This window comes from Phyllobates terribilis, unplaced genomic scaffold (genome assembly GCF_046119375.1).
Source record: "Phyllobates terribilis strain yellow unplaced genomic scaffold, ASM4611937v1 Scaffold_5__5_contigs__length_657084704, whole genome shotgun sequence".
NCBI classification, from domain to species: Eukaryota; Metazoa; Chordata; class Amphibia; order Anura; family Dendrobatidae; genus Phyllobates; species Phyllobates terribilis.
In genome coordinates this window covers 58,359,792-58,376,248 of record NW_027362765.1, presented here as the reverse complement: position 1 = coordinate 58,376,248, position 16,457 = coordinate 58,359,792, and positions in this window count along the sequence as shown.

The window sequence follows — 16,457 nt, the reverse complement described above, 5'->3', positions numbered from 1 at the left end:
CCATTCGCCACCAGTTTTGCCATATTTCAGAGCTGCAACATTACTGGAGTATCAAAAAGCACATGGTGTGCGATACTCAGGGACATGGCTAAGGTAAGGAAGGCTGAAAAACGACCACCTTTGAACAAGAAACATAAGATAAAACGTCAAGAATGGGCCAAGAAATATCTTAAGACTGATTTTTCAAATGTTTTATGGACTGATGAAATGAGAGTGGCTCTTGATGGGCCAGATGGATGGGCCAGAGGCTGGATCAGTAAAGGGTAGAGAGCTCCACTCCGACTCAGACGCCAGCAAGGTGGAGGTGGGGTACTGGTATGGGCTGGTATCATCAAAGATGAACTTGTGGGACCTTTTCGGGTTGAGGATGGAGTAAAGCTCAACTCCCAGACCTACTGCCAGTTTCTGGAAGACAACTTCAAGCAGTGGTACAGGAAGAAGGCGGTATCGTTCAAGAAAAACATGATTGACAATGCTCCATCACATGCATCCAACTACTCCACAGCGTGACTGGCAAGTAAAGGTCTAAAAGAAGAAAAAATAATGACATGGCCCCCATGTTCACCTGAAATGAACCCCATAGAGAACCTGTGGTCCATCATAAAATGTGAGATCTACAGGGAGGGAAAACAGTACACCACTCGGAACAGTGTCTGGGAGGCTGTGGTGGCTGCTGCACGCAATGTTGATTGATAACAGATCAAGCAACTGACAGAATCTATGGATGGAAGGCTGTTGAGTGTCATCATAAAGAAACGTGGCTATATTGATCACTAATTTTTTTAGTTTTGTTTTTTGCATGTCAGAAATGTTTATTTCTAAATTTTGTGCAGTGATATTGGTTTACCTGGTGAAAATAAACAAGTGAGATGGGATTATATTTGGTTTTTATTAAGTTGCCTAATAATTCGGGACAGTAATAGATACCTGCACAAACAGATATCCTCCTAAGATAGCCAAATCTAAAAAAAAAAAAACACTCCAACTTCCAAAAATATTAAGCTTGGATATTTATGAGTCTTTTGGGTTGATTGAGAACATAGTTGTTGATCAATAATAAAAATAATCCTCTAAAATACAACTTGCCTAATAATTCTGCACACAGTGTACAGCGCTCAGCGTAAGTGAGTTCACCCCCCCTGTATTCTCAGTACATTATACATGCAGCGCTCAGCGTAAGTGAGTACACCCCCCTGTATTCTCAGTACGTTATATATACAGTGCTCAGCCTAAGTGAGTACACCCCCTGTATTCTCAGAACATTTTATATATGCTGGACGCGTCCTTCTGTCCGAAGCCAGGATGGGTGGCGCATGCGCAGTGAGGCGCCGTAGTCAGCACGTGTGCATACCATATTGCAGCGCCATTTTATTGAAGACACTATATGCGAATTTGCAGACAATGTATTTTCAAAAATTGCACAGGATAGCGCGGTATGCGCTCGTGCTGACTCCGGCGCCAGTAATAGGGCGTAGAACAGGATGAATAGCTATCTATAACATAACCAGGGATGTGTCCTTCTGTCCGAAGCCTCTATAGACTGAGCATGCTCAGTGTGGCACCATGACAATATGTCCAGGACAAGAGAGAGAGATAAATTTGTGAGTACACCTCCATATTATCTGTACATTATATATTCAGCAGTCAGCATACGTGAATACACACCTCTGTATTCTCAGTACGTTATACGTACAGCGCTCAGCGAGAGTACACCCAACTGTATTCTCAGTGCATTATACATACAGCGCTCAGCATAAGTGTGTACACCCCCATGTATTCTCAGTACCTTTTACATACAGCGCTCAGCATAAGTGAGTACACCCCCTGTATTCTCAGTACATTATATATACAGCGTTAGTGAGTGCACCCCCTGTATTATCAGTACGTTATACATACAGCGCTCAGCATAAGTGAATACACCCCCTCCGTATTCTCAGCACTTTATACATACAGCACTCAGCTTAAGTGAGTACACCCCCTGTATTCACAGTTTGTTATACATACAACACTCAGCATAAGTAATTACACCCCCCTGTATTCTCAGTACATTATACATACAGCTCTCAGCATAAGTGAATACACCCCCTGTATTCTCAGTACATTATACATACAACACTCAGCGTAAGTGAGTACAGTCATGGCCAAAAGTTTTGAGAATGACACCAAAATTATATTTTCACATGATCTGCTGGCCTCTGGTTTTTATTAGTGTTTGTCTGATGTTTATATCACATACAGAAATATAATTGCAATCATATTATGAGTACCAATAGGTTATATTGACAGTTAGAATGAGTTAATGCAGCAAGTCAATATTTGCAGTGTTACCCCTTCTTCTTCAAGACCTCTGTAATTCTCCCTGGCATGTTCTCAATCAACTTTTGGACCAAATCCTGACTGATAGCAGTCCATTCTTGCATAATCAATGCTTGCATTTTGCCAGAATTTGTTGGTTTTTGTTTGTCCACCCGTCTCTTGATGATTGACCACAAGTTCTCAATGGGATTAAGATCTGGGGAGTTTCCAGGCCATGGACCCAAAATCTCTATGTTTTGTACCATGAGCCATTTAGTTATCACCTTTGCTTTATGGCAAAGTGCTCCATCATGCTGGAAAAGGCATTGTTGGGCGCCAAACTGCTCTTGGACGGTTGGGAGAAGTTGCTCTTGGAGGACATTCTGGTACCATTCTTTATTCATGGCTGTGTTTTTAGGCAAGACTTTGAGTGAGCCGATTCCCTTGGCTGAGAAGCAACCCCACACATGAATGGTTTTAGGATGCTTTACAGTTGGCATGAGACAAGACTGGTGGTAGTGCTCACCTCTTCTTCTCCGAATAAGCTGTTTTCCAGATGTCCCAAACAATCGAAAAGGGGATTCATCAGAGAAAATGACTTTGCCCCAGTCCTCAGCAGTCCACTCCCTGTACCTTTTGCAGAATATCAGTCGGTCCCTGATGTTTTTTCTGGAGAGAAGTGGCTTCTTTGCTGCCCTCCTTGAAACCAGCCCTTGCTCAAAGAGTCTCCGCCTCACAATGCGTGCAGAAGCACTCACACCAGCCTGCTGCCATTCCTGAGCAAGCTCGGCACTGCTGGTAGTCCGATCCCGCAGCTGAAACAGTTTTAAGATACGGTCCTGGCGCTTGCTGGTCTTTCTTGGGCGCCCTGGAGCCTTTTTGACAACAATGGAAGCTCTCTCCTTGAAGTTCTTGATGATGCGATAGATTGTTGACTAAGGTGCAATCTTTGTAGCTGCGATACTCTTCTCTGTTAGGCCATTTTTGTGCAGTGCAATGATGGCTGCACGTGTTTCTTTAGAGATAACCATGGTTAACTGAAGAGAAACAATGATACCAAGAACCAGCCTCCTTTTAAAGTGTCCAGTGATGTCATTCTTACTTAATCATGACTGATTGATCGCCAGCCCTGTCCTCATCAACACCCACACCTGTGTTAATGGATCAATCACTAAAACGATGTTAGCTGCTCCTTTTAAGGCAGGACTGCAATGATATTGAAATGTGTTTTGGGGGTTAAAGTTCATTTTCTGGGCAAATATTGACTTTGCAAGTACAGTAATTGCTGTTAAGCTGATCACTCTTTGACATTCAGGAGTATATGCAAAATGCCATTACAAAAAATGAAGCAGTAAACTTTGGAAAAATTACTATTTGTCTCATTCTCAATACTTTTGGCCATGACTGTACACCCCCTGTATTCTCAGTACATTATACATACATCACTCAGCTTAAGTGAGTACACCTCCTGTATTCTCAGTATGTTATACATACAGCGCTCAGCGTAAATGAGTACATCCCCCTGTATTCTCAGCACGTTATACATACAACGCTCAGCGTAAGTGAATACACCCCTGGTATTCTCAGTACATTATATATACAGCACTCAGCGTAAGTGAGTACATCCCCTGTATTCTCAGTACGTTATATATACAGTGCTCAGCATAAGTGAGTACACCCCCCTGTATTCTCAGTACATTATACATACAGCGCTCAGCGTGAGTACACCACCCTGTATTCTCAGTACGTTATACATACAGCGCTCAGCGTAAGTGAGTACACCCCCCTGTATTTTCAGTATGTTATATATACAGTGCTCATCCTAAGTGAGTACACCCCTGTATTCTCAATATGTTATATATACAGCACTCAGCGTGAGTACACCCCCCCCTGTATTCTCAGTACATCTTATATATGCTGGACGCGTCCTTCTGTCCGAAGCCAGGATGGGTGGCGCCTGCGCAGTGAGGCGCCGGAGTCAGCACGTGTGCATACCATATTGCGGCGCCATTTTATTGAAGACACTGTATATGCGAATTCACAGACAATGTATTTTCAAAAATTGCACAGGATAGCGCGGTATGCGCTCGTGCTGACTCCGGCGCCAATAATAAAATTAAAAATGTACCAATAAAAATGCTCGCCACCCGGGCGTAGAACAGGATGAATAGCTATCTATAACATAACCAGGGATGTGTTCTTCTGTCCGAAGACTCTATAGACTGAGCATGCTCAGTGTTGCACCATGACGACAATATGTCCAGGACAAGAGAGAGAGACAAATTCGTGAGTACACCTCCATATTATCAGTACATTATATATTCAGCAGTCAGCATACATGACTACACCCCTCTGTATTCTCAGTACGTTATAAATACAGCGCTCAGCGTAAGTGAGTACACCCCCCTGTATTCTCAGTACGTTATACATACAGTGCTCAGCGTGAGTACACCCCTGTGTATTCTCAGTACGTTACATCTAGAGGGCTCAGCATACATGAGTACAGCTCTCTGTATTCTCAGTACGTTATACATACAGCACTCAGCATAAGTGAGTACACCCCCTGTATTCTCGGTACGTTATACATACAGCGCTCAGCGTGAGTGAGTACACCCCCCTGTATTCTCAGTACATTATATATACAGCGTTAGTGAGCACACCCCCTGTATTATCAGTACGTTATACATACAGCGCTCAGCATAAGTGAGTGCACCCCCTGTATTCTCAGTACATTATACATACAGCGCTCAGCATAAGTGAGTACACCCCCTGTATTCTCAGTACATTATACATACAGCGCTTAGCGTGAGTACACCCCCTGTATTCTCAGTGCATTATACATACAGCGCTCAGCATAAGTGTGTACACCCCCATGTATTCTCAGTACCTTTTACATACAGCGATCAGCATAAGTGAGTACACCCCCTGTATTCTCAGTACATTCTACATACAGCGCTCAGCATAAGTGAGTACACCCCCATGTATTCTCAGTACGTTTTACATACAGCGCTCAGCATAAGTGAGTACACCTCCATGTACTCTGTATGTTTTACATACAGCGCTCAGCGTAAGTGAGTACACCCCCTCTGTATTCTCGGCACGTTATACATACAGCACTCAGCTTAAGTGAGTACACCCCCTGTATTCACAGTTTGTTATACATACAACACTCAGCATAAGTAATTACACCCCCCTGTATTCTCAGTACATTATACATACAGCTCTCAGAATAAGTGAGTACACCCCCTGTATTCTCAGTACATTATACATACAACACTCAGCGTAAGTGAGTACACCCCCTGTATTCTCAGTACATTATACATACATCACTCAGCTTAAGTGAGTACACCTCCTGTATTCTCAGTATGTTATATATACAGCACTCAGCGTGAGTACACCTCCCTGTATTCTCAGTACATCTTATATATGCTGGACGCATCCTTCTGTCCGAAGCCAGGATGGGTGGCGCCTGCGCAGTGAGGCGCCGGAGTCAGCACGTGTGCATACCATATTGCGGCACCATTTTATTGAAGACACTGTATATGCGAATTCACAGACAATGTATTTTCAAAAATTGCACAGGATAGCGCGGTATGCGCTCGTGCTGACTCCGGCGCCAATAATAAAATTAAAAATGTACCAATAAAAATGCTCACCACCCGGGCGTAGAACAGGATGAATAGCTATCTATAACATAACCAGGGATGTGTTCTTCTGTCCGAAGACTCTATAGACTGAGCATGCTCAGTGTTGCACCATGACGACAATATGTCCAGGACAAGAGAGAGAGACAAATTCGTGAGTACACCTCCATATTATCAGTACATTATATATTCAGCAGTCAGCATACATGACTACACCCCTCTGTATTCTCAGTACGTTATAAATACAGCGCTCAGCGTAAGTGAGTACACCCCCCTGTATTCTCAGTACGTTATACATACAGTGCTCAGCGTGAGTACACCCCTGTGTATTCTCAGTACGTTACATCTAGAGGGCTCAGCATACATGAGTACAGCTCTCTGTATTCTCAGTACGTTATACATACAGCACTCAGCATAAGTGAGTACACCCCCTGTATTCTCGGTACGTTATACATACAGCGCTCAGCGTGAGTGAGTACACCCCCCTGTATTCTCAGTACATTATATATACAGCGTTAGTGAGCACACCCCCTGTATTATCAGTACGTTATACATACAGCGCTCAGCATAAGTGAGTGCACCCCCTGTATTCTCAGTACATTATACATACAGCGCTCAGCATAAGTGAGTACACCCCCTGTATTCTCAGTACATTATACATACAGCGCTTAGCGTGAGTACACCCCCTGTATTCTCAGTGCATTATACATACAGCGCTCAGCATAAGTGTGTACACCCCCATGTATTCTCAGTACCTTTTACATACAGCGATCAGCATAAGTGAGTACACCCCCTGTATTCTCAGTACATTCTACATACAGCGCTCAGCATAAGTGAGTACACCCCCATGTATTCTCAGTACGTTTTACATACAGCGCTCAGCATAAGTGAGTACACCTCCATGTACTCTGTATGTTTTACATACAGCGCTCAGCGTAAGTGAGTACACCCCCTCTGTATTCTCGGCACGTTATACATACAGCACTCAGCTTAAGTGAGTACACCCCCTGTATTCACAGTTTGTTATACATACAACACTCAGCATAAGTAATTACACCCCCCTGTATTCTCAGTACATTATACATACAGCTCTCAGAATAAGTGAGTACACCCCCTGTATTCTCAGTACATTATACATACAACACTCAGCGTAAGTGAGTACACCCCCTGTATTCTCAGTACATTATACATACATCACTCAGCTTAAGTGAGTACACCTCCTGTATTCTCAGTATGTTATATATACAGCACTCAGCGTGAGTACACCTCCCTGTATTCTCAGTACATCTTATATATGCTGGACGCATCCTTCTGTCCGAAGCCAGGATGGGTGGCGCCTGCGCAGTGAGGCGCCGGAGTCAGCACGTGTGCATACCATATTGCGGCACCATTTTATTGAAGACACTGTATATGCGAATTCACAGACAATGTATTTTCAAAAATTGCACAGGATAGCGCGGTATGCGCTCGTGCTGACTCCGGCGCCAATAATAAAATTAAAAATGTACCAATAAAAATGCTCACCACCCGGGCGTAGAACAGGATGAATAGCTATCTATCACATAACCAGGAATGTGTCCTTCTGTCCGAAGACTCTATAGACTGAGCATGCTCAGTGTTGCACCTTACCAATATGTCCAGGACAAGAGAGAGAGACAAATTCGTGAGTACACCTCCATATTATCTGTACATTATATATTCAGCAGTCAGCATACGTGACTACACCCCTCTGTATTCTCAGTATGTTATAAATACAGCGCTCAGCGTGAGTACACCCCCCTGTATTCTCAGTACGTTATACATACAGCACTCAGCATAAGTGAGTACACCCCCCTGTATTCTCAGTACGTTATACATACAGCGCTCAGCTTAAGTGAGTACACCCCCTGTATTCTCAGTACGTTATACATACAGCGCTCAGCTTAAATGAGTACACCCCTGTATTCTCAGTACGTTATACATATAGCGCTCAGCGTAAGTGAGTACACCCCTGTATTCTCAGTACGTTATATAGACAGCACTCAGCTTAAATGAGTACACCCCCGTGTATTCTCAGTACATTACACATACAGCGCTCAGCGTGAGTACACCCCCCTGTATTGTCAGTACATCTTATATATGCTGAATGCGTCCTTCCATCCAAAGCCAGGATGGGTGGCGCCTGGGCAGTGAGGCGCCGGAGTCAGCACATGTGCATACCACATTGCAGCGCCATTTTATTGAAGACACTATATATGCGAATTCGCTGACAATGTATTTAAAAAAATGGTGCAGTATAACACGGTATGTGCACGTGCTGACTCCTGCGCCATTAATAAAATTAAAAATGTACCGATAAAAATGCTCAGCACCCGAGCGTAGAACAGGTTCAATAACTAGTAAAGTGATAAGCATCACTGTCCCCCCCCCCCATTAACTATAATCTCCGCCACCCAATAATATAAATTATTCAGTCTCTGTGACTCTCCCCAATAAACTGTAAGGCTATGTGCACACTCTGCATTTTTGTTATGGAAAATATGCAAGGCTTTACTATACAAGCAACGTGAATGAGACCTCTGAAGTCTCATGCACACGTTGCTTATTTTTTTCTTGCAGATTTGCAGCAGATTAAAATCTGCATAATGTCAATTCTTGTAGCGTATTTCACTAGTGAGTGGGGAAAATACACAACAAAAGCATGTAAAAAACTTGGCAAAAAAAATTATTTTACGCAACATTCTTCCTGCTAACACATTAGGACATGCAGCAGAATTTTCTCCTGCAAATCCTGAACATGTACACATAGCCTTAGTCCCTTCGTTAGAAGTCCTTTATATGATCATATTGAATTTAAGGGTGGGAAAAGACATTATCAGGTATTTAACATCCTCCTCCATAAAGTGTCCTATGCACCTTACCGCCTCCTCTCCCACTGCCCAATAAATTTTAACTGCCTGATAATGTCATAGTGAATTGTGAGATAATGAACGTGGCACCCTCTCCACCACCCAATTCATTTTGCATCCATGTCTAACGTCCTCCTTCCCCTGTTCATAAGTCCAACATAAGTCCCCCTTACTCCCATTCCAATCCCCCACGCCCATCATTGTCCTCTCCCCCACCACCCCCATCATTGTTCTCCCCCACCACCCCATCATTGTTCTGTCCCACCACCAACATCATTGTTCCACCCAACTGCCATCATTGTTCTCCCCATCATTGTTCTCCTCCACCATCGCCATCATTGTTCTCCCCCACCACGACCTCCCTCCATCATTGTTCTCTCCCCCACCTCCATCATTGTTGCCCCCTGTGTATTGGTAAAAAAACACCACTACACTCACCTCTCCGTCCGTTCCCCTGCAGCATTGTCGGCAACTTTCTCTCTGACACAGACGCATGCTGATGTCATAAAGCCACGCATGCCTGTGTCGGACAGAAAGCGCCGGGAGGAAGCAGAGGACGTGCTCCTGCAGCTCCACTGCCTGTTTCTCCTGTAGGAAACGGAGAGCTGCTGGGATCGTTATATGCCTATCGCACATGATGAGGGCAATCTGACCATGGGCCCCCCTGAGTATCGGGCTCCAATAAACAGGCCACTTTGCCCTCGTTATTAGCCGCCCTGATGTGCTTTAGTAAAACTGTTTAAGAACTATTAGTTGAATTTTCATTTCTATATTCCTAAAGCTCGGGGTATTGCATTGCAATTTGTTGGGGAAACAATCTGCAAAGTCCTCAACAGTAGACCCGCACTAAATCGTTCAGATCTCTCTAACAATTTCTTTCCTGTCCTCAGCAGCATTTAAATAAAAAAAAAAGTAAATAAAAACACAATCATCACTTAATGTAACCAATTTATTAGGTCTCAGCAGTGTCTTGGCGTATCCCAGCCTTCTGTGGCCACTTACCATACTCTGTGGCCCATGCAGCCTGATTTATTGTAAAAGGCATATGGGACGAGATATTTTTTTACGGATTTTTATTAAAGGGACATCAGTTGCTGAGGGTCTGACTGCTGGTTGCCACTTCTCCTTAAGACGGGTTCTGGCAGAGATCACACTGCATATTTTACAGAGGAGTAAAAACACTACTCTTAGCAATTTTGAGGAGTGTTTTTAGCCAAGAAGGAGTACATAACTCAAATCTATAGTATATAGATGGGTATACATCAGACCTGGGCAAAGTGCAGCACGCAGGCTACATTTGGCTTGTGGACCGAGGCAGCCAAAGGGCTGAAAACAGTGGCCCATGAGCTGCACCATGCAACCACCCTCTCGGCGTCCAAAGTTGCCAAACGGCCAGAAATTCCAGGACAGTCCATAAAAATATGCATTTTTTTTCCCGGTCTGTAAAAAAATTTAAGGTGTCTGTGATTTTTTTTATTTTTGTTTAGAAGAAACTTATATTGTGCTGGGCTGACTGCAAGGACTACAAGTCAAAAACCAACCAGCAAGGCTGACTGAGCGTCCCAGAGGAAGCATAAGTACAAAGGGGCAGATAAGTGCATAGTTAAACACAATAACATAGTTGTGTTAGCTGGTATAACTGTTGATAGATTATCTGTTTGTATTGGTGGTGGGTTGCTGCTGAATAAAGCAGAGAAGGAAAAAAAAGGGGGGGTAGTTTGATTGACCCATGTAATCAGCTTTGTGTTTGCAGGACTATGTTTTAGAATCTCCTAACAGGATCACCTGAGCTGGGCTGACTGCAAGGACTACAAGTCAAAAACCAACCAGCGAGGCTGCCTGAGTGTCCCAGAGGAGGCATAAGTACAGAGGCGCAGATAAGTGCATAGTTAAACACAATAACATAGTTGTACGCAAGAGCATAGTTTGGTGTTTTCCTTACTATCCTTCTATTAGTTTTTCTGCTTTTATCTGTATTGTTTATCCCCATATGATATGTGCTCCATGGACAATGCTACCAGGTGTACGTCTTGTGAGATATATGCATGCCTTGAACAGCCGTTTGAGGGTGAATATGTCTGCGCTCAACGTCAGCGAGTTACATGTTTGGAAGCCCAGATACTGGATCTAAATATGCAGCTAGCAACACTCAGGAGCATTGCAAACCTGGAGAGGAGTTTAGAGCTCACTGAGCTTGCACTGGTTGGGGCCAGTGATGTGGAGGTGGGGAAGATTAGGACCCAAAAGTAGGTACCTGGGTAACAGTTAGAAGAAGGGGTAGGGGGAAAAGTGCCATGGAGCTCGGTCCTGATCTGGCACAACCTAGTAAATATGCCTATTTGGCTGATATTAGGATTGCAAGCCCAGGATTGTGATCACTACAGCAGGACATTGCTCCTAGCAACCAGGAATATGACTGCTGTAGGAAGGAGGATGCTGCGGGCGAGCGAGCTGAGGTAAGTTGTGTTTTTTATTTTATATTTTTTTAACTGAACCTGGGGAAGCTGGGGAGAGGAACAGGAGAATGAAGGTGGCTGGGGAGAGCAATGAGAGGAGTGTGGGGAGAGCAATGAGGGGTGTCTGGGGAGAGCAGTGAGGGGAGTCTGGGGAGAGCAGTGAGGGGAGTCTGGGGAGCGCAGTGAGGGGAGTCTGGGGAGCGCAGTGAGGGGAGTCTGGGGAGCGCAGTGAGGGGAGTCTGGGGAGCGCAGTGAGGGGAGTCTGGGGAGCGCAATGAGGGGAGTCTGGGGAGCGCAATGAGGGGAGAGCAATGTGGGGAGGCTGGGGAGAGCAATGTGGGGGGGCTGGGGAGATCAATGAGGGAAGGCTGGGGAGATCAATGTGTTAGAACCCTCCTGTTTGTTTTTGTTTCTATCTTGTGTTTTGCAGTCACGTGACCATCTTCCTATATATTCCAGCTCCGCCCTTCTGGCCTTGCTGGACTTCAGTGTTGTTTAGACTGTCTTTCTAGCCAGGTGCTTTTGTGCCTATCCATCTCTAGTTTGCTTGGTCCTCTGGACCTCTAGTACTTTTGTCAGTTTATCTTTTGCTCTGCAACTACTTCTGTTAGGAGGTGTCCCATTTTTTGTCCCAGTCCTTAGTTCTTTTAGGGACCCCTCCCTTTCTCTATAGGTCTCCGTTCAGACTAGCCGAGGACGAAGGCGGGTCTGTTCACAAGGAACAAGTCGCCCATTACAACGTAGAGACTCAGGTTAGTCTTATTGTAGGGACAGCTCTTCCCTTCTTTCCCTAGTTTATGTTGCAGATCATAACAGTAAGTCCAGCCCAAACAAAAAAACTTTTAGGAAAGAAATCCGGGGATCAGTATGGTTTCGGTTCAAGATTTGGCTCAACGCCTGCAGGGATTGTCTCTGGAGGTGTCCGAGCTCCGGCAACACGTGAGTAGCTGTCCTGGAGCGCATTTTGTGGAACCGAAGGTAGGAATCCCTGATATTTTTGATGGTAAACAGCAAGATTTTTTTTTCCTTTAAAAATGCTTGTTTATTATATTTTCGTTTGAGACCAAAGTCCTCTGGGAATGAATCACAGCGCATTGGGTTTATCATGTCACTTTTGCGCAAGGAACCACAGGGGTGGGCCTTTTCTCTCCAACCTAATGATCCGTGTTTTAGGTCAGTGGAGGACTTTTTTTCTGCTATGGGGCTATTGTATGACGATCCTGATCGAGTCTCATCTGCTGAGACAGAACTGAGACGTTTGAATCAGGGGTCAGGTGATGTTGAAAATTATTGTACACACTTCAGAAGGTGGTCCTCAGAAGTGAAATGGAATGATTCGGCGTTAAAATGTTTTTTTCTTGCTGGTCTAAGTGAAAGGGTTAAGGATCTGCTGATTGCATTTCCTGCACCTGAAACCTTGCAAGAAGCCATGCAATTAGCTATATGTGTGGACAGGAGACTGCGTGCCAGGGTTTATGATGAAAAGATTCCTGCAATGACAGCTCCTAGTCCCCAGAGAGTCTGCTCGGACGGCGGAGAACCGATGCAGGTTGGGGCGATGTCACTCCGCTCTCAGGAAAGAGACCGCAGGTTTTCCAAGGGATTGTGTTTTTATTGTGGTAAATCTGACAATTTGATTAAGAACTGTGAGCTTCGTTTGAGTAAAGAAAAAAAAAAGGTCAGTTACGCCCGTATTGCTTGTTTAAACTCTAAGGGAGTATTTCTTTCAGGGAGTACCTCATTGCAGGAAGATTTGATCGAATTTCAGGTATTTGTGGATTGTGGTTCAACACTTAATGTGATTGATAAGGGGTTTTTGGAAAAACTTAAATTGGAATCCAAACCTTTATCATCACCTATTTCTGTGATTGCAATTGATAACACTCCTTTGAAATGTATTACTCACAAGGTTGCTGCATTTCCACTCACTATCAATGGCATTCACCAAGAAAATTTGGATTTGGTGGTATTAAATAATTTACCCTCTCCAGTCGTTTTAGGTTTGCCTTGGTTAAAACTGCACAATCCTTTACTGGACTGGTCTACTAATGAGATTAAGTCTTGGAGTCCTAAGTGCTATGATAAATGTTGTAATGGTTGCATTGCGGCTGTGGACAAAGGGGAATTACCTGTACCTATTCAGGATTTTTGGAAGGATTTTTCAGAGGAGGAGTCGCAAGTTTTACCTCCTCATAGGGACTATAATTGCACCAATGAGTTTGTTCCTGGAGCTACTCTTCCCAAGAGTCGCTTGTTTAATCTGACTATCCCTGAAAAAAAGGCCTTGGAGGAATGCATACAGACGAGCTTGGCTGCTGGTCACATTAGACCTTCTAAGTCGCCTGTGGCCGTTGGATTTTTGTTTGTTAAAACAAAGACAGTGGTTTACGTCAATGTCTGGACTTTCGTGAAATTAATAAGATTACCATATGCAATTCCTACCCATTGCCGTTAATTCCTGACTTGTTTAACCAGTTAGTGGGGGCCAAGTGGTTCTCTAAAATTGATCTCCGGGGGGCATACAATTTGTTACGAATGAAGGAGGGTGATGAATGGAAAACTGCTTTTAACACTCCGGTAGGTCATTTTGAGAATCTGGTGATGCCCTTCGGTCTTACCAATGCTCCCGTGTTTTTTCAGAACCTTATTAATGACATCCTGAGACCTTTGATTGGCAAGAATGTGGTTGTGTATTTGGATGACATTCTGATTTATTCACCAGATCTGGAGTCCCATTGGCAGAGCGTACGTGAAGTGTTGCAGTTATTGAGTGATAATTCACTTTTTGCTAAGCTGGAGAAATGTGAGTTCGCTGTGCAGAGAATTAGTTTTTTGGGCTACATTATCTCCAGCGAGGGCTTTGAGATGGACCCGGTGAAGGTTCAGGCTGTGCAGGAATGGCCTAGGCCTATTGGTTAGAAAACAATACAGAGATTTTTGGGTTTCACCAATTATTACAGGAAATTCATTAAGAATTTTTCTATAATTGTTAAGCCGCTGACCGATCTCACCAGGAAAGGTGCGAATACGGTCCAGTGGACTACTGAGGCCATTGAAGCTTTTGTGTATCTCAAGGAGAGGTTCTATTCTGCCCCTATCCTTATGCAGCCTGATGAGACCAAGCCTTTTTTGGTCGAGGATGATGCTTCTTCGGTGGGGGTCGGTGCAGTTTTGTATCAGGAGAACAAGGATGGAGTACATCCCTGTGCTTTTTTTTCGAAAAAATTTTCAGAAACCGAACTTAATTACGATGTTGGTAATCGGGAATTGCTATTAAACTTGCGTTTGAACATTGGCGTCATTTCTTGGAAGGTGCTAAATTTCCTGTTCAGGTTTTCACAGATCATAAGAATTTGATCTATCTGGATGCTGCCAAACGCTTGAATGCCCGTCAAGCTAGGTGGGCACTTTTTTTTTCTCGTTTTAATTTTTCTGTTACCTATATCCCTGGTACTAAGAATGTTAAAGCTGATGCTTTATCTCGCAGCTTTTCTCCCATGGTTGGTACTGAGGAGGAGGAGAGCATTTTACAGGAAGGAGTTGTGGTAGCAGCATTGGACTCCGTTTTGGAAGAAGGGATTCTGAAAGCCCAAGAGGATGCCCCATCTAACACTCCTCATGGGAGGTTGTTTGTGCCTAGAACCTCTAGGAGAGATTTGTTTGTGGAGTATCATGAGTCTCGGTTGGCAGGTCATCCAGGAATTTCTGAGACTAAGAGATTTATCAGTCGCAGTTTTTGGTGGCCTGGGTGGCAGAAGGAAGTCATCAAGTGGGTGCGTCAATGTACTGTGTGTGCTAGGTCAAAGGCTTCCCATACCCCTGCTGCGGGGTTGCTTTGCCCTCTGGAGGTTCCTAGTGCGCCTTGGACGCATCTGGCAATGGATTTTATTACTGACCTTCCTGTGTCCGAGGGCTCCACTTTCATATGGGTGGTCGTGGACCGTTTTAGCAAGATGTGTCATTTGGTTCCATTCATTAAGATACCCTGCGCTAAGACACTCGCTAAGGCGTTTGTTAAGGAAATTGTCAGGCTCCATGGCGTTCCCAACGACATTGTTTCTGATAGGGGACCTCAGTTTGTGGCTCGCTTTTGGCGTGCTTTTTGTGACAGGTTGGGAGTCCATTTGTCATTTTCGTCTGGTTATCATCCTGAGTCTAATGGACAGACTGAAAGAGAGAACCAGGATGTTGAACAGTTTTTGAGTTTCTGCCACTCGCTGAATTTGCTCTTAACAACCATACATCCTCCTCTGCTGGGTGTTCTCCTTTTTTTTGTTGTACTGGGAGACATCCGTCTTTTGGTTCGTTCTCCAAATTGGGGTCGGCGGTGCCAGAGGAGGAGAATTTTTCTGGTGATTTGGAGAGAGTTTGGACTAATGTACGTTGTAACCTTCAAGAGGCTAACAAAAAGTCCAAGACGTATTTTAACAGGAAACGTAAAGAGGTTTTGTTTACTGTGGGTGACATGGTTTGGTTGTCCTCAAAGAATCTGCGGTTGAGGATTCCCTCTAAAAAATTGGGTCCGAAGTTTGTGGGGCCATTTAAAGTGCTTCAGGTGGTTAACCAGTCTGCTGTTAGGTTGGAGGTTCCCTCCTCCTGGAAGATTAATCCTGTGTTTCATGTTTCCTTGTTAAAAAAGGCTGATGTATCGGATAGGGAGGCCACTGTCACAGTTCCTCCGGTGGTGGAAGACGGCGAATATGAAATTTCTCGTATCCTGAATTCCAGAGAGCATAGATGGAGATTGCAGTATCTCGTCTCTTGGAAAGGTTTTGGTCCCGAGGATAACTCCTGGGTTAAGGCTGATGATGTCTCTGCCCCTAGACTTGTCAGAGCTTTCCACAGGAGATTTCCGGAGAGGCCTGGGCCTGGAGGATCCAGAGGATCCTCATAAAAGAGGGGGTACTGTTAGAACCCTCCTGTTTGTTTTTGTTTCTATCTTGTGTTTTGCGGTCACGTGACCATCTTCCTATATATTCCAGCTCCGCCCTTCTGGCCTTGCTGGACTTCAGTGTTGTTTAGACTGTCTTTCTAGCCAGGTGCTTTTGTGCCTATCTATCTCTAGTTTGCTTGGTCCTCTGGACCTCTAGTACTTTTTTCAGTTTATCTTTTGCTCTACAACTACTTCTGTTAGGAGGTGTCCCATTTTTTGTCCCAGTCCTTAGTTCTTTTAG